The following is a 24,786-nucleotide window of genomic DNA, read 5'->3' as shown; positions in this document are numbered from 1 at the left end:
TTTCCTGCTCTCCAGGAGGATGTTAGCCTGCTACTTCCTATTTTAATTTACTGTAGTTTCGGGTTGAATCTAAATACCAGTACTTGGGTCACAGCATGATTTCCTTGATGTAGTGCCAGAAAATACTCCTTGCCCTGCCTGAGCAATGTTCTTATATTTACTCGCATGAGTCCCTCTGTGGTGTGCAAAGTCTAACTTTTCCCTTCTCCACCTAGTGTAGTTTTGGAAGGAGTTATAATGGGAGTCATAAAGTCATAAAGAGGGTTGTGGGTGCGTTTTGGGAAATCCCTAGAAATCACTACATTGTCTGGAGAAATGATATGGTGTGGGTTAGCCTGCAGTAAGACTGGAGGGAGAGCTGGTGTCCTGGGGAATGCTGTGAGCTTCCCTCCAGAGGTGCCTCTGGAATAACAGGGTTGCTCTGCTCAGCCACAGCACAGACTGGCTCACCTGGCATCCCAGATCCTGATGGCTTATCACTGTCAGGCCACCTGAAAAGGAAAGGCACAAATGCAACAGTTCATGCTTTTCCTGTTCTGATAGCCAAGCCCCAGGGAGATTTGGCTCTGAACACAGGGCTTGTCTTGCTTGGGAGCAAATGCCCCCATCCGCTCTGCCCCTTCCAATCCTCTCCAAGCTTAGGCAAAGGGAATCCTGCTCCTTTGCTAGGCACCAAGGAAAGTTATACTCTTGGCAAAAAATGGTAACAATATTCTTGGCTTGGAAAGCCTCAGTTAGGAGCAGAGACAGATGTCCACCCCCATCCCTCCCGTTTGCAATAAAACAGGCAGAATCCATCACAGACCAAACTTGAAAAGCTTAAGTGAAGCTCACATCCTTTCATCCCTGCAGGACTGGAGAGAAACAGAGTCTGTTAGATTAGCAAACATTAACCTCTCGCATAGTTCTGGATGTAGGATTAATGTCTACTGAAGGGACAGCTGTATGACCCTCACACATACACTAACTATACATTAGGGCTGTCACTCTATCGATTGGGAGAAGTTTGTGTGAAGAAGTGCTCCCCACCAGGGAACAAAACAGACTGGAGCTGGAAAAAGCGATTTGTGCTCTGCTAAGGCGCACTTCTAAAAACTCAGTTCCCATTTATGGAGCCTGAGACGCAGATGAGCCGAAAGCCGCATGATTCACCCCAAGGTCCTGCCGGATGCAGACCACACACAACCTCCAGCTGCGACCCTGGGATCATCTCATCTCTGGGCAAAGCACGGACGCATGCCTGTGCTGGGTTTGAGACTGCCCACGTGAAGTTTTGGCCCCGGCAGGGTTCTCACCAGTGGTACAACACCAGCGTAGCCATTCCCATCTAGGTCACTTGGAAGAGTCTTGTTTTTCTCCATCATTTTCCATCTGTACCCTCTTATCCATGAGAAAGAAGAGATGTGGGTGAATAGTAAGTTTTCCAAGCCCTCTTCCCACTAAAATAGGAAAATTTTGTGCTGTGAAAACACAGGTTGATTGTTTCCTACAGCTCGCTGGACTAGGTACAAACACGGGGCTTGACTCCGGTCACACCCTGTTTTCATGTTAGTCCAACTGCTCTCATAGCACAGGAATTCCACAGATGTACCAGGGAGTTCAGTGCCTGTCTGAAAACAGACTTATTTCAGTTACATAAATGAAAATAAATGCTTATTGTTGAAGGTTGTTTATTAAATGTTAATGGTTTATTGGAGTTAGATCCACACAAATATTTGGATGTCAAATATTGAGCCTTCCAGCCCCTGATGATAGGAGAAAAGACGGTGCTGTGGGCTCCCAAGCACCCTGTAGGAAGAAAAGAGAGAGGTACACTACCAAAAATATTAAACTTTAGTTAATTATCCCTCTGGGCCTCATCTGGAGCTGGAGAGAAAGGTCCTGTGGGCAAGGTCCTGTGGGAAAGGTCCTGTGGGCAAGACTATCTAGGGGGCCTGGTGTGGGTGCAGTAAGTTACATAATCAGTCTGAAGCTGTGTACGCTGGACCCAGACACAAATCACCCTGAGAGCATGAGGAAACATGAGAGTTTACCTGATTTGAGCTTGGGCAAAGAGGGAGAGGGCAACGTGGAGCCCAGTCCCTCCAGGCAGAGAGAGCAGATGGACCACAGCTTGCAATGCCCAAGACTACAGGGCATTAAATGGCAGAAAACCAGCTCCTGCTGGGTAATTGCAAGAACAGGCATGTAGTGGGATCCCAGATCCATGAGTCCAGGTCCAGACACCTGGACCAGGGTAAGCTGGAAAGCTCAGCAGCTGAGCTGAATCTGGCCATGACCTGTGCACCCACCACAGGGCAGGAGGGGTTTGTGGTCCTGCGTGCACAAAGGCTGCCTGGTGTGGAAGTGTCTGGCAGCAGATATATGACCCAGAAGCTTGTACTGGAGCTGTCTACTACTAGAGATCCGCTGCCCAATTGGGAAGGTGATGCACCAGGAGCCGTGATATGTGCCGTGGTGCAGAGCAAGAGGCGGCGTAGTGGGAACCCATCAAACTGTGAACCAGTCAGGAATTATCCACCAAGACAATTTCCAAAGGAAATGCCAATTTGACAGGAGAACATTTCAGAAAAATATATAATTTTCATCAGCTCTTTAAACAGGGAAACATCAAAATGCTGTGTTACAGCACTCCTGAAATATTTTCCATCACTTCAAGTTCACATTAATAACAGAAGCAAGACACAGGGAAAAGAAGCTGCTTTAAATCCCAGTCTTCCAGTCAGGTTAAAACAACAGATTTTGGCTGCATTTATTAGTCCTTTCTGACACATTGCTAGAGTCTCAGGCTTTGCTCCGAGCTGCTGCAGTGCTGAGACCCTGACATTGTGGAAGATGCAAGCATTGGCTGTGGCTGGCCCAAATCGACAGGTATGGGGAAAAACAAACCCCGGGGGGAAGAGAAACAAAGCTGTCCTCTCTGATGGGCACAGTGGGGAGTCGCGCCTTGCTAAGCCCGGATCCATCTCCTTATATACTTTGTATAAGACAATTACTAGGCGCTGGGCCCAACTTCTGGATAGCATTAAGGAGAGGATCCTGACTGAAAAGGTAAACATTCAGTCAGACCTCTGACACAGTTTATTTTTGGTGTATCCAACTGCTGGGAGTAGGTTTTTTTTTTTCATTTCTGAGGGCTATGTGTTCACCGCCTTACGTGTGGGCAGGCAGGGAGTGGCCGGGTACGTGCCAGAGCAGAGACCTCAGCTCCAGAGGTTCGAGATCCTTCGGGGAACCTCAGCCCCTTTGCTATTGGCTCACCTCTGAGAAACTAAGTTCAAATGGCCAGATGAAGGGTTGGAAAAATAAATAAAAAATAAGTTCGTTGTGGCGCAGACACAGGCCCCAAAACCGTGCACGGTTACTTCCCCAGAACTGTGTTCTCCCAGTAATGAATTTGATATTTTCATCAAAGCAGACAAAGATAAGCAACAGCTGGTATGCTGTGGGTGTCTCAAAAGTCTGCTGAGGTTTAATTACAACTTTCCCAGGAATTTATTTGTTTTTAATTCACCTAGAAATTCAAAGTTGCTTAATGTATGAAATGGCATTCAAGAGGTTAATGCTCACACACTCCTCGGCAGTATTTAGAAAGGAAGTATGGTCTCTTGCCCACCCATTAACCTCTGCTATTATGGGGCTTTTATACCAGCAGCAGTAAAATTCACCTCCCCGTTGTATGTGTTCTTATATCGAAGATCAAAGTCCTGTAGTTTGCAAAAACATGGAAAGTATAGCATAATTAAATCTATTTGTTTAGTTAGAACTCAGTGTTTAATGAATAACAAATTTCTGCTTGTCCACAAAGGGCATGAATGAAACCACCAAATGAATTAGCAGGGATTTCTTGTTTTAGGTTTTACAGCTGTCACTGTATTGATACTTCATTTTTCCTGAGTGAGTAAAAAGTTAAAAGTACATGGCTTACTCTACAAGTGCCTCATTACTATGATCACAGGCAATGCATTAAAAATGGTGGGATCCCACATAACTCCAGTGCTTTACATAGCTATTAAAATTAGCTGCACCAGCCATTTCTTTCAGTTTGCACTGTGCTAAACCTCCTTAAAGAAATGTGGCTCTGTCTCTAAGCAGCTTTTCAGCTTTACTATATTTCAGGATACCAGGAAGACTGTCTCTAGTAAACCATGTATCTGTTTTGCTGGAGAGCGTGGCTGTGGGAGGGAGGTACAGAAGTCTCATCCTAAAATCTACTGATTTTTAATGTGACAGACACAAGATTTCTGCACAAGCTGGAGATTGGAAAATAGCTCCTGCTGGATATCCTTTCCCACAGAGCTCAACATGAACTTTGTTGACCGATGCTTATGGTGCCCCTTCAGCTAGACATTGACAGTGGTTTTAGTTGGAGAAAGTTCTGGACGTAAATGCAGTAAATACTGCATAATTGACTAAAGCTACATTTTGACCTTGTGCATTTTATTTGTTTGTGCATTCCATGCCCACTTTTGAAATGACAGTAGCAGGAATAAAGGAATAAATAATATTAGAAATTAACTATGATACTTCTCTATCAAAATCAACTGTTTGTCTTATTTTTTTCTTTTTTTTTTTTTTTTCTTCCCTGCTGGTGGTGGATTTTCCCTAGCATTTGAATAGTGAAGTCAGAAGTATTTCAATGTTTTATTCACCTTTCATCATTTACCTCATCCTAGTTAACACAGAAAAATTATCTCTTCACTTTTGCCATTTCGGTTTTCAAATTTCCTTTCTCATTTACCGACACAAGGGCACCCTGTTTGGTCCAGGAATATTTCTGTAGATTTAAGTTCAGAATGCTGTGTTTTCTTTGGCAATAAAAAGATGTCACAGGACGTGAGCTTTGCAACTGGTTACGCTTCAATTGTAGTTTACATTTGACTTGATATTGTCCCTTTGAAATAACAACAGCTTCAGAGAAGGTGTAAAATGCAGGCAGTGATCCCTTGCCATCATTATGAAATAGCAGGAGGATGCCTGTAACAGTAGGAGCAGTGTCCTGGCTATGTTCCAGTTTGGCTAACTGCATCCTGTTTTTCTAAATTCAGGTTTATTTGGGAGCCTGATCCGAAGCACCCCAAAATAGCTGTTTTCCCATTGCCACGTTCTAGTCCCAGACTGGTTGTACTCCACTCTGAAGTGAAACTGTGTGGAGAAATGAATTAAAAAATGTTGCTTTAAATGGGAGAGTCTGGACCTCACATCTGGATTGCAGATAGAGGGCCAGCAAAATGCTTAAAATCCTGTCTAAAATATCAACAACGCTCTTGTAGAAATATATTCTAAAATTAACTTTATTGCTTGACATTTGTATCTTCCCTATCTTACATACTACCCCATACCATGTAAAAGAAAATTGAAACAGCATAAATACAAATGAAAACAAGAGGCAGAAATCTGCTAATTGACCTACTCTGTAGATAGGGGAAAATGTTGAGAATAAAATCACAACACTGTCTGATTCGATTGTCAGGATGTCGAAAGCATAGGATAGTATAAGATAACAATAAGTGCGATAGTGAACAATGAGTTAAAATTTCAATGAGAAACCATGTATGAGAGAGATACACAAGCAAAGGACTTTCTGTTTAATGCTAGCTGTGCGTTTTAAAAGTTTTGTTTTGCAGCAAAAGTCTGAAAAAAGAAACTAAACATTAAAAAAAATCTGTACTTTTGCATGTAATTAGCACATATTAAAGCTGCAACTTCCGCACAATTTCAGATTTTAGAGTCGTTGTTTCTCATTTCCAGATCTATCTAGAACTATCTACCCATTTTTACCAGATTACTGGTAAAAATACAGAGTTAGAGGTCACATCTTAATAGATAATCATACATTGTAAGATGCTTCTCAGCTGAAGAACGAGTGTAAAGCAGTTGCTCTTTAGCAGATGCCATGCTATATGAATTATGTCATTTCCATAGTTATAAAACAACTCAAGAAAATGTACTGTAACAATACAATATATGCTCGGATTGATTACCCCAAAAATCCTTTCAAGGGGAAAAACAGGGGTGGTGGTGATGGGCTGGGGAGATAAAAAACATTTCTATCCAAGCTTCACATCCTAAAGGTTTAGCTTCTGTGGAGAAAAGTCTGACAGTCATTTGTTACATGCAGTGGTCACTCCGTTTGTGTATTCATTATGTGCATTAAACAGTCAAATATATTCCTTCCAGTAAATATGAATAGTTTAATTTGTTCTGCCAAAAGTGAGACAACTATCAGAAATAGCAATAAAAGTCACATAATGAAATAAGAATACTAGAAAATCCGAGAATTTTAGTACGGTCCATTATTCATTCAATTCCTGGCAGCCTTTATGATTACAAATCACTTGATTGACTAACTAGACATTCTCAAAGTGAATTATGAATCAGGTTCATTTTTCCTGGTTGAGAGTTGGTACATGTTGTAACTCTTCCACTTTGTGATATATCAAGTTCTTGTAACAGTAATAAGAGATATAATCAACTCTTTATTTCAGGACAAATAAATTGCCTTTTCAAAAATGAAATGTTGTTGCTAACATTTTAACAATGTGCAATGTAATTCCTTCCTGCTATTCTCAGAGTGCAATCTGCTGTGATGACATAGCTTTGGAGTGTTTGACTTTGCTGAAATTATTGTAAGGGTCTCACACCCTCAGTCAGTGCACGTTGACCTCAGTGAAAATTCAGTGCTGCCACTAAGGGCAGCAAGTGGTCCTTGTCCTGGTGGACAACAAGCCTCAGACACAAACACGGTGGACCACAATTTGCCCTTTTGTGACTGGCTCTGATCTGGGCTTGGGAATGTGGACAAGTTTTAAAGCTGTTTAAGTTTACTTTGAAAAAAGCAAAATGAATCTCTTCTAAAGCGTGCTTGACCCTCAAGTCCTTTTGCATGAAAAACTCCCTCAGGCTTTTGTAGAAATTATGCAAGTGGAATGATTGGCAGGCTGGGGTGGGAGTTATTTGTAGAACAAATGCACAATCAGATCCCAAATCCCTCTAGAATAGGTTTAGTGCGAGGAGCATTTCACCTTCGAATGGCTACAGGGAAACAAAACAGAAAAAAAAAAAAAAGAGAAAAACAAAAAAAACAAAACAAACAAACAAACAAACAAAAAAAATAGAATAAAAATAAAAGAAGACCAGACCAAGGCTGCTTGAAATCTGTGTGAGTGTCCAAGCTGAAAGCCACTACAGAAAGCCTTTATGCCTTGCATCTGCACGTCAGATGTAGCCACAACTGCTGGCTTGGCATTCCTGAGCATGGTGGCTTGGCGCTCATGTCCTGGCTAGCCAAGAAAATGAGGAGAAGTGGCCAGGGGATACAAGATGCATGATGGGGGGAAGGAAGGATGCATAACATCCCCGGGTACCCATGCTAGAGCAGTGCATCTGGGTCCTGTGCAAAAACCTCCACACCATTCCCAGTTTTCCAGAGAGGAGAGGGTTTTTCTTTTGGTTAGGGAGACGATCCTGGCATTTGGGTGCTTGTTTTGGCTCTGGTGAAGAGACAGGCTGATACTCAGTGCGCCCACAGTATTAATAGAGCAATTTCAAAGACTTTAATCCCCTCCCCTTCCCCTCCCAAGCACAAAAGCATGTTTCTAAAGCAGGATCTTGTGGGAGAAAAAAAGTATTACCATATTATTTTTCAGAAGACCTAAATGTGGTCATTCATTTTAGAAACAATGGGTAAAGACGTCAGATTTATTCCTTATTCATCTTTCTATCTCTTTTCTAATCTTCTAATAGCCTTAATTAAATGCTGAGTAGTTTAGAATATTATTAAATAGCTTTCATAGGATTTTTTTTTTTTTTAATTTCTGATTACATCATGAGTGCAGATTATTGAATATTCCATTCATTTTAAAATTATGATTAAGAGGATAATCCCAAAAAAGATGTTTGTAACAATTTTAACTAAGCTGTATTAATTGAGTTAGGGGATAAGAAATGAGATTTAAAGGGTGAGCAAGGGGTAAAATCAAAGCCCGCGTAATTTTAAAATCAAGTGGATTAAGAGGTTGGTTGGAACTGAAGAGGTGGCAGGTCAAAAACTGAACTAATGGTTCAAATTGAAAATTCACTTACTCTTGTGCCATCTGCCTGTTTTTCATGGAAATCATATGCAATGGCACCCTGCATTGTATGGTTAAACATGAAAGGGGAGATGTGCTTGTTATGGGTCAACAGGCTGCACACTACTCATCATCAGGTGAAGGTGTGCAGCACAAAGGGACATGGAGAAGCCTGCTCAAGTGTTACCCCCCACAATTGTGTTGTGTCTCTTGATGAATCTCTGGCATGTCTATGTTCCACGGCTTGACACCTTTTTCCAAAGTGATGAGTTGAGCAGCTATGACACCAAAGATTTTGATGCATTTGGGTTAGGAATTTGAGCATGGAGCCTTCTAGCCTTCATTCTCATGCCCCTACATTTGTTTGAAATTCACTAGTTGTATCATAGCATGATTTTGCTAGGTTATTTCTCCTACTGTTATGAAATATTTGTCGGGGATTGATTCACTGTAGGTTTTCTGGTGGCCACTCTCTTGGTGGCCATCTCCTTTCTCCTCACCACACAGAGAGCTTTACATGAGGTGTTCTACCTCCCCACTTCTTGCAACAGGGACAGAGCTCTAAGATATTTGGAAGAGGCAGGGAAGATATTTTTACTTGTGTTCCTTAAACTCTGCATGAGTAACTGGAGACATTCACATACTGGAGGAATTTCTGTAGTCATCGGTAATTATGGAAATCACAGCACCCTTTACAGGTCTCCCATGGGGACATGAGAGCAAACCCGTGACTGTAAATCTGAGACTGAGGAGAGGACAGACATGAAAGCAAGTGAAATACAAAGTGCAGAGCTATCAGGAAAGGCTGAACGAGGCTGGGTGCCCTTGTTTAAAAGATAGACAAAGACAACTTAACCCACAGCAATACTGTCAAAGACATTACCACGTGTGTATCACTTGCACACGAGTTCCCTACAGTTACACAAGTATCATTTAAGAATGAAAGCTGTCTACATGACAGCCTTAGAAAAAGCAGAATGAATCAGCCCACAAACCATTGATACAGGGTGGATGGTACACGTTTCCTCTTCCTTGGGAACATTTACTGGTTTCACAAGTTTCATACTGGTTCAGGGTACAAAGAGGGATCTATGGATTCCAAAGGAGGTTGAGGAGAGGTCGGATGGGAGAAAGCAGCTCTTAAACCCTGGAGAGAAAAACATGAAATGAATTTAGCCAAGAAGAATAAAATACTGTGATGAGTGATGGAAGCATTAGTTTGTAGGCTCAGTTATGTAGGCTGGGATTTAATCTGTTTAGATCTTTTTCTTCCAAGCTCAACAGCTTTAATTATTTTTACAAAGAAAAAAAATCAATACATCCTTACACACTATTAATAAAAAAATCAAGTATCATTGATATTTGAAAACAGAAATCATAAAGAACATATTGCATTCACACCAACTACATACCAAGCAGAATGTTAATAACATTAACCTTTACTCTATCAGATATTTTCAAGAAATACCACTATATTTTTTGCAACGGCTCATATCTGTCATTTAACTGACATGTGATCTTTGCTAAGTTTGCCAAATCACTGAGGCCTGAATACCATTCAGCAATGTTAATTTTGTTTTCCTATTCCAGCCTTTACACAATTATTCTCATGGCAATCATTCTAGCCTTGAGTATAAATAATACTTCAAGTGGTTTGTTGATATCCAGAAAATGATGTGTATCTACATTAAGAGATTCTGGAATCTAATGGGAGAACCATGCATATTATTAAGCTGAAATGCCTATTTCTTTCCTCCCAGATGGGAAGTAGTACAGGGTAGTGCCATGGCATATGCATTAATTTTATTCCTTCCGCAAATTTTAGCACGTATTATTTTTGCAGTTTCTGAGTCTTTGCCTCCTACCAAATATCCAGGAGATTTAAATACGATTTTGCTGCAGAAAAGATCTCAATCTTAACTCTGAGGACCCTGAATAATTCTCAGGTGAGCGGAGGAAGAAGTTCTGTTCTGGAGAACAGGGAAAGAAATGGGACTTTGGTAGGAGGAATCCTTGAGGATTAACAAACTCAAAAAGAGAGACAGACAGTAATTTTCCTGGCTCCCATATTTCAGTCCTATAGATTGGGCATGCTTGTTCTGAAGGCCCTAGTAATAAGTAAAGAGTATACATTTAAGCGGAAGGAGGATAACAACCAAATTGTAACATGAAGGGTAAATCCCCAAATATGTCCATCAGTATTGTTACCCCATTAATATACACAAACAGCCTTCTATTTGAAAATCAGTCTCTAACATATTTCTTACTAAGCCTGTGGATTTCTTGCACATTATCTTCCACATTTTTTATATCACATTACATGCTTTTCCATTTTTTTTTCCCCAGTCCAGTGGGACTTTTTACTTCCTCAGGACCTGAGAACGGAGAAGGAGTACACTGCATTACATGCTGACTGTTTATGTGGGAGTGAGCTGTGTGGGAGCACTTCCTCTAGCAATTTATAGACACTCAAAAGGCCAAGTTTAAAATCAGGATTGTTGATGTTTACATTGTAGGGCCTCAGCTGGAAAGGCCGATGGTCCGAGGAGACAACAAGGCGGTACAAAATGAGGCTTGAGCTTACTTGATACCTTTTTTTTTTTTTTTTTTTCTTACTTGGTTCTGTACGTTGGACTTCCTAATCTCTAAAAATGCCTATGATCATTTTAAAGTTACACACATCTGCTCGTGTCTGTGGCTCTGAAAACCTGAGTCTAGAGCAGGTATTGACCTTCAGCTCTGGAAAGCAGCAGCCAAGTTCCTTTTCTCTCTCTGTAGGCTTTCTGGATGGAGAAACGTTTTTGTCCCCAGAACACACAAGGGTGTGCTGGTGTATGGGCACACACTGCATGGCTTGGGCAGCACATTCCTCAGCCAGACCGGCTCCAGCTACATAATGTTTTCTAAAAGCAGAGATCTGATGGCCAAAACACAGCAGTGCATACTCAGCTGCAAATCTACACATAAATTGATCTGTTCAGTATCTGTCCAATATGTCTTGGTTTTGATTCATCCCTCTTACAGTTAATAAATACCTCCAGGTCCTCTCTTTGCCCAGTAAGTAAATAGGAGCCCATGGCCAAAACAACTCTATCACAGACATCTCAAATACACCTGTCTCAGGTTGGTGCTATCAGTAAATGGGATGAAGCCAGCCTTTATTTTGGCAGTCTTTTTTCTGTCTTTTTTTTTTTTTTTCTTTTTTCTTTTTCTTCCCATCAGCATAGATGCAATTTTTGTCAAGATGACTACTGTTGTGTCTGAATTCTTCTTTGTGCTCTTCCCAGCATTTGAGGCAGTGCTGCACTGCAGCATCACACCCTTCTCTGGAATGTTATTCTCTCAAGACTCCCATGGCACAGAGAGATGGGTAATGTTTTCTGAGCTTCTTCCACTATTACCACATTTTCTATAGAGGATCAAAATGGATTATTTTCATCTTCACATGCAAATGCCTAGGCTGTGCCCTTGGCTGAGATCTCAGCATTGACTACAAAAGTAAAAGATATGGGGGACGTAGCTTTTTAATATCACATATGGAAGTGGCAGTCTTATTTCTTACAGAAAAGAAAAAAAAATAAAACAAAAAAGAAAAGAAAAGGAAAGAGAAAGCAACCGTAGTCCTTTGTGCCTTATAAAAAGAAGCCTAATAAAAATATTTCCTCATGCACACACTGAATATTGTATTCGCGTGCAGTTGTCGGTCTGCACAAAGGCAGATGAACATTATGTGCAACTCAGGATCCTACTGTTGTACACTGATCTGCCCAGTTGCTGTGCCAAAGTATTGATGGGAAGAAAAGACACACATGAATAATTTTATCAAGTCAGATTACAAGCCTGAATACGAACGTTTACTAAGCAACCATATTAGATCAGAAGTAGGGTTTCTAAGGCTCATTGTGAAATGCTCATAAAGCTAAAAAGGTCAAATTCTTCACCAATTTTCACTCCGTACAACAGCAGTCAAGTAAGTGAAATAAGACGGCCTGCAGATCAGTGCAGGATACAACCTGCACAATACGTTGATATGCAGTAAAAGCCATTGCGCGGTTTCATGTTAACATGAAAGAAATGATATCTGACCACAACAACACCAACACTGACTCACTGTTTCTAATTATATATATATATATATATATATATATATATATATTTTTTTTTTTTTTTTTTTTTTTTTTTTCCTGAAACAACAACAGTGACAAAACAACATCAAGCATTTGCCTCCTGGCTAGCGTTCTCAGCAAACCCTCATGACTATTGACTCAAACGAGCAGCCCAGCAAGTAAGTTGTTAGCTTAAATGAAAATTATAGCAGAGACAAAAATGCCAGCCTGGGAACTGAACTAATAAGGGAAAGAATGTGCATGCAGCTGCCGGCACAGTTTTAAACCTCAGGAAGAATAAAGGAAAGCACAGCTACTGAAATTAACCCACCAGGTCGACAAAGAAACCCCGTCTTCATCACAACACCGGCGGTGGGCTGGGGAAGGGGGCTGGGGGCCAGAGGGAGCCAGGGCTCCCCTGGCGAGGGCATGGCGCCCACCCGTGGGGCTTGGAGGGGCCGGAGGGGAGAGGTGATAAGCTGCACTGGGCTTGCTCCGCACAGCCCCTGGCCGCTGCTCAGGCTGAGGTCTTGGATGCGGTCCACTGGTGGGCCTCCTGCCAGGGGATTTGTTGCCGTGAGAGCTTGGCTTAGGCAGGGCTTTATTACAAAAATTGTCTCGATTCTTCTTCCGTCTTATTAAAATCTATCCCACCCTTCCCCACCACCCTAGGAGGAGGAATATTCTGTATATATCTGGGCGAAACACACAAACGAATTCATTTCCCACGGATAATATATTCAGGGTGATTTGCTTTTCAGAGTCGGGAGCTCAAAATGATGAATTTATTATGCAAAGTAATAATTGCAAATCATATTGGCAAACTCCATTCCAGAAAAAAAAAGGGGGGGGGGTATTAATATAACTAAAAGGATTAAAAAATACTGGCTGTTAACTTGGGGCTACTGCAGATATTTTAGGAGGTTATATATCTTTGTTCCACCTAAACCACCAGAGGCAGTAGCTTTAATTTTAAAGGTCTAGTGAGATACCGTAATTAATGGGCCCACCTATCAGCATATGTCGCACTTGTATTGAGTGGTAGGACATGGTGTATATAATGAAAGAAAGTGAAGCAAACGCTTAGCGTCATAAAAATTAGCATCTCTTTTTAGTTCATTTTTTAGTGCAAAGGAATTAAATACATCAGAGTCAAAGCACAAAAACAATGGACTCTAGTTTTTGGGTCGGCTCAGCCTGTGCCTTCAGCAGGGTAACTGTGTGGTGTATGTTGATTTTCCAGATCCTTCTGGGATCCTAAAGGCTGCAATTACAGTCCCTTGGAGCTAAGTGCTGCTTCCTAAGGGCTGGAGCAGTGGGTGAACCCAAGGGCAGGGGGCCCTTCCACCTTGTAGCTGCCCGCATGCTCCCTCACCAATTTGGTCCTTCGTGGTCAGCAGCAGAAACAGGCCCTAGCAGTTGTCAGGGTTGATGACTGTGACGTAGCACTTGTCAGCCACATGGGATTTGTTCTGCTGGATCTGTACGTTATGTCAGGATTCTCAAAGGATTAATTTGCGATCATAGTCTTCTTCATGAAAAGCACAGTTCTCTGCTGCTATAGAATCATTTTCATCTCTGGCACACATGTCCCATTAGGAAGTACTCTGCAGTTGATTATATTTTCTGGGATAGTTGAGATTTGTGGGTAATTACGAGAAAATAAAGATAACGTGCTTGTAAATCTTGCAAGTAATAGTTGCAGTACTAATGCTGTAATTCATAGGCATTGCACCATTAGAAAGTGATGGAGCTTGTTAAATTAAAATGCTAGTGATGTTTTTAACATACTTTCATGAAAGCATGATGATCTGAGTGCAAAGCGGGATTCAGGTGCTCCACAAGTTGCCTTTCTGGCTCTGGCACACTCGCTGGCTGCGCACTTGAGACAGTCCTCAGATGAGGGTGATAGCTATTTAGCATTTGCAAGGGACTTTGAAGACATGGGAGCTGTGGGAGTTTACACACCATGGCAAACTGAGAACAAACTGTCTAACGCTTATTTCCTCACATCTTTTCTTCTAACGTGCCTTACCAACAGTCATTGCTATGAAAGGAGTGTTCCACCTTGTGGAAAAGGAGTCACTGGAGGAAAAGAGGGACAGTGGAGATGTTTAATGTGTAAACACTGAGCTTATGATCAACAGTGTCTTCATTGAACAACAAACTTGTGTTTTGCTTTTCAAGCAGAGCAACAGAGACCATTCGGTTCACAGATTATTACTCGGACCCCAAGACCAGCATGCCTTAGGACTAACCAAGAGGAGCAGTCTGCAGCCTCCAGCCTTGCCCACCTCACCCAGCCTGCAGTATCCGTAGCAAGAGCAAAGGTAAACATATTCCTTGAATGTCACAACACATTTCTTCCAGGCAGTAGTCAGACTGTGCTTTGGTCCTGGTCCTGCCAGCCAGGTGAGGACACAGACCTTCCCACTACTGTGATATGCATCGATTACAATGAAACTTGTAAATGAAACTGGAAAAGAAAATGGGAACTCAGCAAACCAAACCAAACCAAACCAAACCAAACCAAACCAGTCATCCAAATTCACCTTTCTTAGTGCATGTAGGGCTATGCTTGTAATCAGCCGTCCCCCCCCCCCCCCCCCTTTTTATTTTTTTATTTTTTACAATTTGTAAAATAAGTTTGTTTCCTGAGAAACACTGGTTGAGAGCCAATCACCAGAAAAACTTTACCATGCTGGCTGTGGTGGTGTTTTGATATCCTATGAAAGCTTCCTGCTGCTCCATTGTATGTTTTTAGCAAAATTGCTATCATGGCCAATGACATAAGGAGCAAGGAATGAGGTAATAGGACCTGAATTAGTGAGAAGACATAACTCTAACAAAATATATCCCTTAACGTTTAGCATCACAAATAGTTATAGCTGAAGCCTATATAAGGGCAACAGATATGTCTTATTTCCTGCTAAGGTGCAACATGGTAAGGCAAAGATAACTGCAGAGGCTCCAGTGCAAGCAGAAAATGCTCAGATTAAAAACCATGCTGGTGGCACCCAAATTGCATTAAGATAATAATATAAAAGCAGAAAGTCAGCTCTGCATTTCCTTGTTAGGGGCTAAAATCTAATTTGGAGGCTTTGACTGTCTCGACTGCCTGGGAACCTGAAGAATCATCTCAGCAGGATTTTACCTAATTTCATCCTTTTAAATGTTTGGCAGCCTAGACTGCCTCTACCACCAGTGAGGAGAGAGAGGGATGTCCATGAGTTGGTTCAGCCCCTGGGATGCTGATGTCTGAAGACACCAAGGAGGTGTCTCTGAGGCTGGCCCCCGGTGTGCAATCCCAAAGGAATTGAGATTGAAGGAGCAACCTGTGGAGCAACCTACCCAGCACCTCCAGCTGGGTTCAGAGCACCTGGCAGAAGCACCCACTCACTTGGCAGCCCTGCAGTCTCACATGTGTAGGTCTTATATCCCTTTCTCTTTGTTTCCCAAGGAACTTAGAAGGGATCACTGTTTTCTGTTAAAATAATTCTGGAAGAGGAAGTGGACAGTGGTCATGCCTGCCCCCTCTTCGTAGTGCAATAGCTGTATTGTCAGCACAATCACAGCCAGGGGGACACGTGGGTCCCATTTCCCCTTCTGCCTTGGGGGATGCAAACCCATGTTTCCCACCCTGTGGGAAAATAACTGTGGTCAAGGAGAGGATTTAGGATTTGCAGAGCCAGTGACTAAAGATGAAAGGAAGTGTGGCTCCAGGGCTCTGGACATCCTCTTGGCTTCACTCTCAGCTCACAGGATTGTTTCTGTCTTTTATTTAAAGACCCTTTCATGTGAGCAAAGAGTGGAGAGGCACAACGGGGCAGGTCCATCACCTTCTGATAACCTGAAGTCTGAAATCAACTCTCTACGTAGACTGTGCCTCCCAAATAGGTAGGAAATGCATACATTTTCATATGAATGAAAAGTGAAGAGATTAGGACTGTGCAATTTAAAGAGATGTGTGAGAAGGGATATAGTAGCATTATTCAAGATAGTAAATCATGCCAATAAGGTAAAACAGGTTCTTCTGTTTATCCACTCAAGAACACGAAGTTTACTGAAGCAGAATGGAAAAAAAAATCTAATAAAAGTAGACATTTCCTTTTTTTTTTTTTTTTTTTTTTTTTTAAAACAAAAGCAGTAATTAACCTGGTGAACTCATTGCTATTAGGTATAATTTAGACCAAGAGATTAACAGGATTCAAAGGGGATTAGACATCTATATGCACAATGAAAATATCCATAAGCTACAGTGATCTCAAATTCTTTTATAACATAGCTTGCCTCTTAATACTAAGCGAGTACCGTGTACCAACTTCTGTCTAGTCAAGGATCTTGTGGAGCACCTCTCTTCCTCCAGGAACTTTACACATGATCTGTACAGCCAACACTCACCTGCCTCCAAAAAAAACCAACTAGACAACTACTAAAATATAGTATACACTTCTATAATGCTGAATGCTGCTGTAATATGGAAGCAGCCTATATTACTTACAGAGAACAGTGAATTTACAAACTTATATGATACTTGTGTACTTGTAAAACTGATATTCTTACCCTGTGAGTGAAATTTAGCCTTGTTAAACAAAGGGAGGGAGAAGCTCAATGGAACCATTTCCATAGCAGGCAACCCACATCAGTGAGGGTCTGATTTCCAGCCTTCAGTGTAGTCTTTCTTGGAATAAGAACAAGCTCACAGGAATGGTCTGTATAAAACAGTTCTCTTCCAATAATGCAATGAAAGAAACACCTACCAAATTCTCCATGTGTGCATTTCATGCAGACTGAGGTTAAACTGCTCTTTTTCCACACAGTGCAGTACAGTGCAAGATGGTGCTTGAAAAATCAGAGAGTACTTCTGGAAATTAGGGCTGTTGTCATCTACAGGGTCCTTCTTCTTCCATTTTACACACTCAGTAAGAAATAAATAAGATGGCAATATTTTAAAATAACTGCCAAGGTTTTATAATTGGTTTTAGTTTGTAGAAGAGCATAAAAGTTAAAGAAAGACGCGTAGATTATGTAAATACAATAGTTATTTACTGCTTGTGGTAGATTCTACATTGCCAAATGTAGGATCAGAATTGCATTTAATTTACAGTCTTTTTTTTTTTTTTTAAATTTATTATTATTATTAATTTTATTGTGCTGGTCCCCTGAGCAGTGAGCCATCTATCCCTTCCCATTCAGTCAGGGTGAGAAGAACACCTAGTTTCCAGGATTGTGCTGAACAAGTTGTTTTAATGCTGTGAAATCCTAAAAAGTCTCACCTTGCTACCAGAGCCACTGTCTCATAATCTCAAATTCAGAGAAACCATCCCTTGACCTGCATGTGCACCAAGACGAGTTTAGCATTAGCTGGGTGCCTGAGTGCCCTTCGGCCACTCAGGTATTGCCAAAGCTTTTGCAGTCAAGAGATGTTCAATATCTCAAGTGTTGGGGATTAGAGAAAGTGTTTCTTAGTTAAAGCTCTTTCTGCCAACTCAAATTTACCAGCTAAATTTAGTCGTGAGTGATATTTAATAATTCTAGAGTCACTTTGCTCTTGGTTTACAATTTGTCAGCATTACTTTATTGCTCTTTGTAAAAGTAACAAAAGGTGTTGTAATGGGGATTCATTTGGGCAAATTAAACCTGCAGTGGGATTTCAAATGCAAGCATTTGTCCTCTGGGATTAGACATCAGCAGCCTGTAGAATTATTTCTGACATTTCATCCATCATACACTCAGAATAACTAAACAAACCAGTGTTGTTCTCTCCCTGTTCAAGGAACAACATTCACAGAGCCTTCCCATGGAAATATCCCAACCTATTAGTGTCAGGAAATTGTTCTTGGAAATTTAAGAGAAAAAAGAAAAATCTTCCGTAAGCAAAAGGCAAAGATGTTATCGTACGTCAATAACATGCTCTGGGAGGTCTTCTCATAAATAGTTCTTTGGCTGGTGTAAAGCAGAACAGCAAAACCAGTGCAGGAATATTGATTTTGTTCAGTTCGGAAATCTGTACTATAGGAGTGGCTAGGTCTACAAAGTTGTGAGTCTGTACTTAATCTCTTGAAAGTTAACTGCCAAACTGGTGCCAGATGGAATGGAAGGAGGACTGGATCTTCTAACAACTGATTCTTTTCCTCTTTTTTTTTTTTTTTTTAATTTTAATTTTATTTTTTTGTTGGCAGAAGTAAATTCCAAAGCATGCGGTGTTTTCAAGATAGTCTCTTGCACCCTGCATTTTCCAACCTTTTCATGAAATGCTGAACATATACTTCAGTGACCAAAGTGTTTTTTTCAACCAGCAAATACCTGGATAAATATGATCAAACTAGATTAGCTCTCATATTTAAATACCATAGCGTCCATGGACAAAAACTCCAGACTAGCTCATTATTAGAGAATAATGTCTTTTTAATCTATATTAAAAAAACAAAGTTATCTAATAGACCTCAAATTGGTTTCCCATTCTGTAGAGACCTCCGAGGATACATTGCAATTACAGGATTGGTTCCCCTCCCCCCTTTAATAACCAATATAATGTGCTTTGAAGTAACGTGCTCTCACACTGAAACCTACAGTCAAACACCTAAACTAACAGAAAAGGTAAAAACACCACAAGGGAGAGTTTAGAAACGGAAGTGCATAATCAGATAAATGAGAAGAAAGTTTTGAAAAGGATTGCAGAGGAGTAACAGGAGATATTGCTGGTGTGTTTCTTACTTCATTGTTGTTTTCCTTCAGTAAAAGTTCTATCAGCTGGGGAGAGTTGCTCACTTCTTTGAAGCTGGCTCTTGTTTCTCTGAAATCAGATTCCCTATTCCCAGGGCTCCACTCTGCGATGCCAGCACAAACATACATCAGCAGCTGCACAGCACTTTAAAGAGCAAGCAAGAAGCTATCAAGCAATTACTTATTCCATTTTAGATCTACGTCCATTGTTTTCATAGAGCAAGTTTGAAGTTGGGGGAATACAAATCTAAGAAACCAAATAAACATTTTGCAAGTCTGAACAACTCACCTAAGAAGCAAAACTCACCTACATTTAATTAAAGAGACAAGAACCACAGATGGAAAGAATCCCTCACTAATGAATAAAGCCATAAAGAGTACATGGGTCTTCATTCTCATTGAAATAGTAAGTTTTAGTATGTTCAGAGAGCACTGCCCTTACTTTTGCAGCCTGGTTAGGGGCAGGTGTAATTCTAGCTCTTTCTGCACTTGCACAGCACTGCACATGGACTGATACAGCACAGTCCCTAAAAAGTGAGTAGATTTGTGCTGTGGATGAGTTTGTCTTGTAGAATTAGGTGAATGAAGAAACTAAACTTGAAATTCTTGAGTTACTTCCAAAATTAACATATATATATATATATATATATATATTAAGGGAGGCTAGATTTATGTAGATTTCTAGCGTGTATGTGTGAAATTCAAGATATTGTAGACAGAGATTGAGGTTTTCATATAAACAACCATACATTTGTCCTGTGGCCTGAAGTATATGATGAATAAAACCATTAACAAGCTTCTCATAAAATAAGCAACAGCAGAACCATGAACTGCCTTTGCTTAAGAGGGGTCTGTGTCAGCGGGTCTTGTTAATAGTGCTGATTACATCCCACATTTGAAACCAGCAAAGCCAAACTCTGTCTCAACAAAAAGGCAGCAAAACATCAAACAATCCCACTCAAACTTAAGAGAAGAGATGGACTTTCTCATTTGCTTTCAGATCATCTATTGGCTGGCATGACATTTATTAATTTTGTTGAAGGGAGTACTGTAACGAATAATCTGAGGGAAAAGTTTTTTTTTAAAAAAAAGAAAACATGGATTTTAGGTCAGAACATACAAATTTTAGGTACAGTTTTTTACATGTATACTTCACAGTTGTCTAAATCTTTATCTACCTGAAACACGTGTTTTCCTGCATTTTACTAAGGAAGAAAAAAAAAATCCTTTTTTTCTTGAAAAGAAGTGAGGGAGCTTTTTTTGTATGTACAGTTAGATATGCCCAGCTGAACTGGATGTAGGACTTGTGTATTTTGACAGAACAGTGTTGTTACATGCATATGCTTCCTGCAGGTTGTCCCCTGAAGCAAAGCTGTGGGATTGCAGAGAAAGGACCTTTTCCCCCTGCTTTCACCTGAAAACAGCGACCTGTCTGCTTTAAGTCCTGCATCTAGGTGGACATCAGGGATGAATCTCCCCTCTTATATCCTAGTGACCTGAGAAATTTACAAAATTTTCAGGTAGTTTGTAACCTGTCTTTTCATCTATCCCTCTTTATTAATCTATGTGTCAGTGCACGTAACTGATTAACTGTGTCCAGTACTGGAATTTCATGAAGCTATGCTGCAGACAGAGCAGATCCTCATCCACCAAAGTGATTTGGTAATTCTGCTGTGGGAGCAAGAGATGTGAGCAGATTTGGGAGCATCCCTAGTAGCCAAACTTGCTGTGACTTCTCTGGTCACTTTTCCACCCTTGTCCCAGAAATGTTTGTTTCTCTTTGAACTTTTATTTTTGAGAGGGAACAGAAAAGGAGAGAGCAGGATAGCTTGGGAATACAACCAGATTTTGCATAATCTGGTCATTCACCCAAGACATCAGATCACTGTTAATCCCTGAATCAGTTATAAACCAGCATCAGCATGGGAGGCAGAAGTGTGCAATTTTGGAGACATTGCGTTGGATGTTGGCTTCAGATATACAGAGTCCACCAGAGCAGAGACAGGCATCAACTCAGGGCTAAGGATTTCCCCATACACTGAAAAATTACATTATATATTTTTACTCACCTCAAATTTTTAAAAAAATCTGTCTTTGCTTCTAAAATATTTGCAAGTAAAGAAAGATATTGTGGAGGGCTTCTATCACTATTTTGTAGCAGAGTTTTTTTTTTTTTTTAAATGAAAGAAGTATTTTTTTTTTTCTATCCAGAAAGAATGAAATTCTTTTTTCAGCCTTGAGGCTGAAGCGTTCATAACTTTCAAATACTTAGGATGTGAACCTATATGCCAGACTTAATGCCTTTCTCTTGCATAAGGGTGGAAACCCAAAGAGGATCTGTGCTCCATGAAGACCCTTGCTTTCTCTACCTCTTCCAGAAGCAAAACACAGAGCACAAGTTCCATCATCCTTTGACTTGTCTTCCCCAAATTTCTTTCTCCTTGTAAGCACTCTACACCTGAAATCTTTGAAAAAAATAACAATTAAAAATGTCACTGAGAAAAGGCACCTACATTATATTGTTATAGTCTTGCCCATCAGAAGAATCTCTTTCAGAGAGGAACTGTTTGAGTAGCTAACATGAAATCAAGATACTTTCTCTACTATACTACGCTTTGTTTCTGGCCTTTTACATCAGAGGAGGGGAATAAATACTTCTGTTTGAGAAGACCTAAGTTTTACGTAGTTACAGGTGGATGAGTTGGGTCTCACACTTTTTTTTTTTTCAGCTAGATATTTCTAAAACTAGTATAAAAACAAACTCCCTGTTAACTAAAGGTAAGTTTTCTATCATTTTATGGTAGTACCCATGGATCTCCCCCAAAATGTGAAGTTTCAGAAGGCTGTAATATCATTTCATGCATCATGAAAGTAGCTGAAAAAGACAGCATAAAGGCCCTAGGCTGCAGAAAACAGCTTGATTCAGTACTCCTGAAAATCCTTAGAAATTCTGCCAAAGGGCTGGGCCAGGTGTACTAAGAATGCTGGATTAGGCTAAGGAGAGACCCTGGACTTGCTGTGGTGCTATCTAGCTTCTTTTAGGTTCCTGTCTTGTGGCCAAAGGTTAATAGATGTTTGTAAGTGATGATCAGGCTGTGTTGTGCTGTAGGCATATGGCATGAATTCTGGGGAGAAAGCCTGACTATATGCACATCTATACACATCTATGCTTATGCTGCACAAAAGGGTCAAAGGTGACAAATTGAGGCAAAATTCTGGCCCTGTTGATGCCAAATGCACACTTTGCTTTAACAAGGAGGGAGACACTTCCCAAGTAAAATTTACAAATTTCTTCATTTGGATATGAAGTTCTTTGTCTCAGGCAGCAAAGGTCACATATGCCTCAAATCAATACGTCCACAAAAAGCATATAAAGAGGTAAGCGCTCAACCATTATTGCTAAAGCTGTGGTTTCCTTATAAGAAAGGTTAGCCCTGACCAGAAAGCCTACTGCGCGATGGGATCACAAAGGCTAATCAATCACTCCAGCAGCCAGCACCATATAGGGAATTTGGAGAAAAATGCGCATCTCTGACCTGTACCATGGATCACCCGGTGTTCTGCAGTCACTCTATATACAGCATCTGTTGACATCAACAGGGCTGACAGAAAACTATGTGTCAAGGTGACCCTAACTTCTGCTTTGATTAAATGAGTTTATAATTTGTCACTTTAGGGGGGGGAAAAGCAAATATATCATTAACCTCTTTTGAAAAAACTGTGCCTCAATCAAGTACAGTTATTTTTCTAGATTAAACCATCATGACCTCTTCCTATACTAACAAATATTATCTTAGCTCAAATCTGGTATCAGTAAAAAGATGTTTAATGTATTGACCTGAAATAAATTATGCCAGGGCTTGTTTGTGTGGTGCATTCTAGAAAGGGCTGTGTGTCCTCCATTGGAATTACTTGCAAGCAAAGGCCATGCCTTTACAAAAGACTGAGCTCCTAAGGACCTTGTCTTTATAAGATGGGATTTACTGTAAATTACCACCAATAATCACTGAATATATAGGAGGAGTCCCAAGCAATTCACAAATACATATATATTTTTAATTACCTTAAAAAAATAATGAAAAAGACAACAGCAATTTTTTAAGATTTATAACCTTAAGCTAAGTGAAGTGTCAAAATGGATTTGAAATACATGCTAAGAACTGAGTGATTTTTCTTTATTCTTATCTGGGCATCATTTTGCTCAATCAGAACTTTAATGTTCCTTTCTTATCCTGGGTGTAAGACCACGCTATTCACACTGGTTTCCAAGTATGACAGATTCCAGCCCAATCTGATACTGCAGTGACTGTTCATTTCCCACTGGTGATCACCCCCTCATCTTATGGTTTGCAAAGAGAAACACAGAGAAGCATCAGAAGACTCTCCGCAATAACAATGTACACTTTACATGCAGCCATATTCTAGCACTGAAGCTAAAACATTGTGGTCTGCTTCCTTACTTTGCCATTTTGTTTGGTATGAATCTTAAAAATGAACTGGAGATCAGTATTATTTCTTGAGCTTCTTTTCTTTTTCTCCTTTATTTATTTTTTATTCCATTATCCCTCTTTCCAAGATAATTTTTGTGGAACATCCTGTGAAAATTTGCAGGTACACAAAACAACAATAATAAAAAAGGTCATTTCTAGACAACACATTGGCAAAAAAAAAATAAAAAAAATTCTTCAAGAACCTTGCGTATTTTCTCCATCATGTTTAATTTGGATTGTACTAATGCAATTGCTTGTGCATGTACTTTGTATATAGGCTCTCAAGACATTTTCATTTTATTTATTTATTTATTTATTTTTCTGACTATATCTCTGCTATACACCTCTGTCTGCTGTTTTTTTACTATTTAAAAGATTTTGGCTCTAGACCTCATTGAAATGCATGAGTTTAATTAAAATCTGCAGATGTTTTCCATTGACTATGTAGAATGGGATTTATGTTTCATCAATGAATGTACACTGGCTCTTGTTTGATTATGTGCATGTACGATTCACATACACAGGCAGCAAAAGGATCTTTTCTCAGGAAACAAGCACAAAACATGCAGATGTATGAGTGCGTGCTCTCTACATCAGTGAGAAAGACAACTTCGACACAGGGGCGATCCCAGATCTTGTAGCTGTCACTTGCATGGTGCAAGCAGAGATAAGGAGGAAGCTATAATATAAACACAGAGAAAAAGCTCAGTTTTCACTCCAGTTTAATTTGCCAGAGCACAATCCCTCAACCAGATGCTGAAAGCAGGGGTGTTTTCTCCCTAGCTCTCACAGTGGCAGCTGCCTGAGGAGCGCACACCTGGTGCACCCCAGACAATGATGCTTTTACGAGCCCATGGTGACGGACGGGCAGGGAGGGCTGGCCTTCCATGCACCCACCCTGCATCCCATGCTATGCCCCACATGCCTCTCTACAGGTCTCAAAGCATCTCTTGTCCATGTACCCTTTTGTTGCTTCCCATCTCTGAGCTCAGACTCTTGGATGCGGTGCTTCCCCATCATCCCAGGAAACTGCAGTTGTGTTCACAGAAAGAAAAACGAAAAGCAAAAACAGGAAAAAAAATGAATTAAAAAAAACCAGTTAATTATGATAAATATCAAAATTGTCCTCTTGTATTCTGGAAACTGGTTTAAAAAGTCTCAGCTAGAGAGTTACTTCCCAGTAAATTATTCTCAGTAATTTCGGCCTGCTGGTTGCATGCATACACATATAGATATCTCAGATCTGTCTTTATATACATTTTCTTCTCATGAAAAGCATTCCTACTGCTTAACAGGCGTGTGGGATCCTGCATAAATTATGCTGATTCTATATGATTCAAACTATAAAATATAAAATTACATTGCATTTTCAATAAGCGTATACACAAACTA

At 40.4% G+C, this 24,786-nt stretch overlaps 1 long non-coding RNA gene across 1 annotated transcript; it reads right to left on the bottom strand.

The window, feature by feature from the left end:
- Nucleotides 1-1,159: 1,159 nt before the first annotated feature.
- Nucleotides 1,160-12,667, bottom strand: LOC137848424 (uncharacterized). The gene is made up of 3 exons (XR_011091341.1): nucleotides 12,510-12,667; nucleotides 9,068-9,219; nucleotides 1,160-1,788 (listed from the first exon to the last, which is right to left on the bottom strand). It is a non-coding gene; the product is annotated as an uncharacterized lncRNA (long non-coding RNA).
- Nucleotides 12,668-24,786: the final 12,119 nt, after the last annotated feature.

This window comes from Anas acuta, chromosome Z (genome assembly GCF_963932015.1).
Source record: "Anas acuta chromosome Z, bAnaAcu1.1, whole genome shotgun sequence".
NCBI classification, from domain to species: domain Eukaryota; kingdom Metazoa; phylum Chordata; class Aves; order Anseriformes; family Anatidae; genus Anas; species Anas acuta.
The sequence above is the reverse complement of the archived record's forward strand: the minus strand, read 5'-3'. Positions and strand labels throughout refer to the sequence as shown.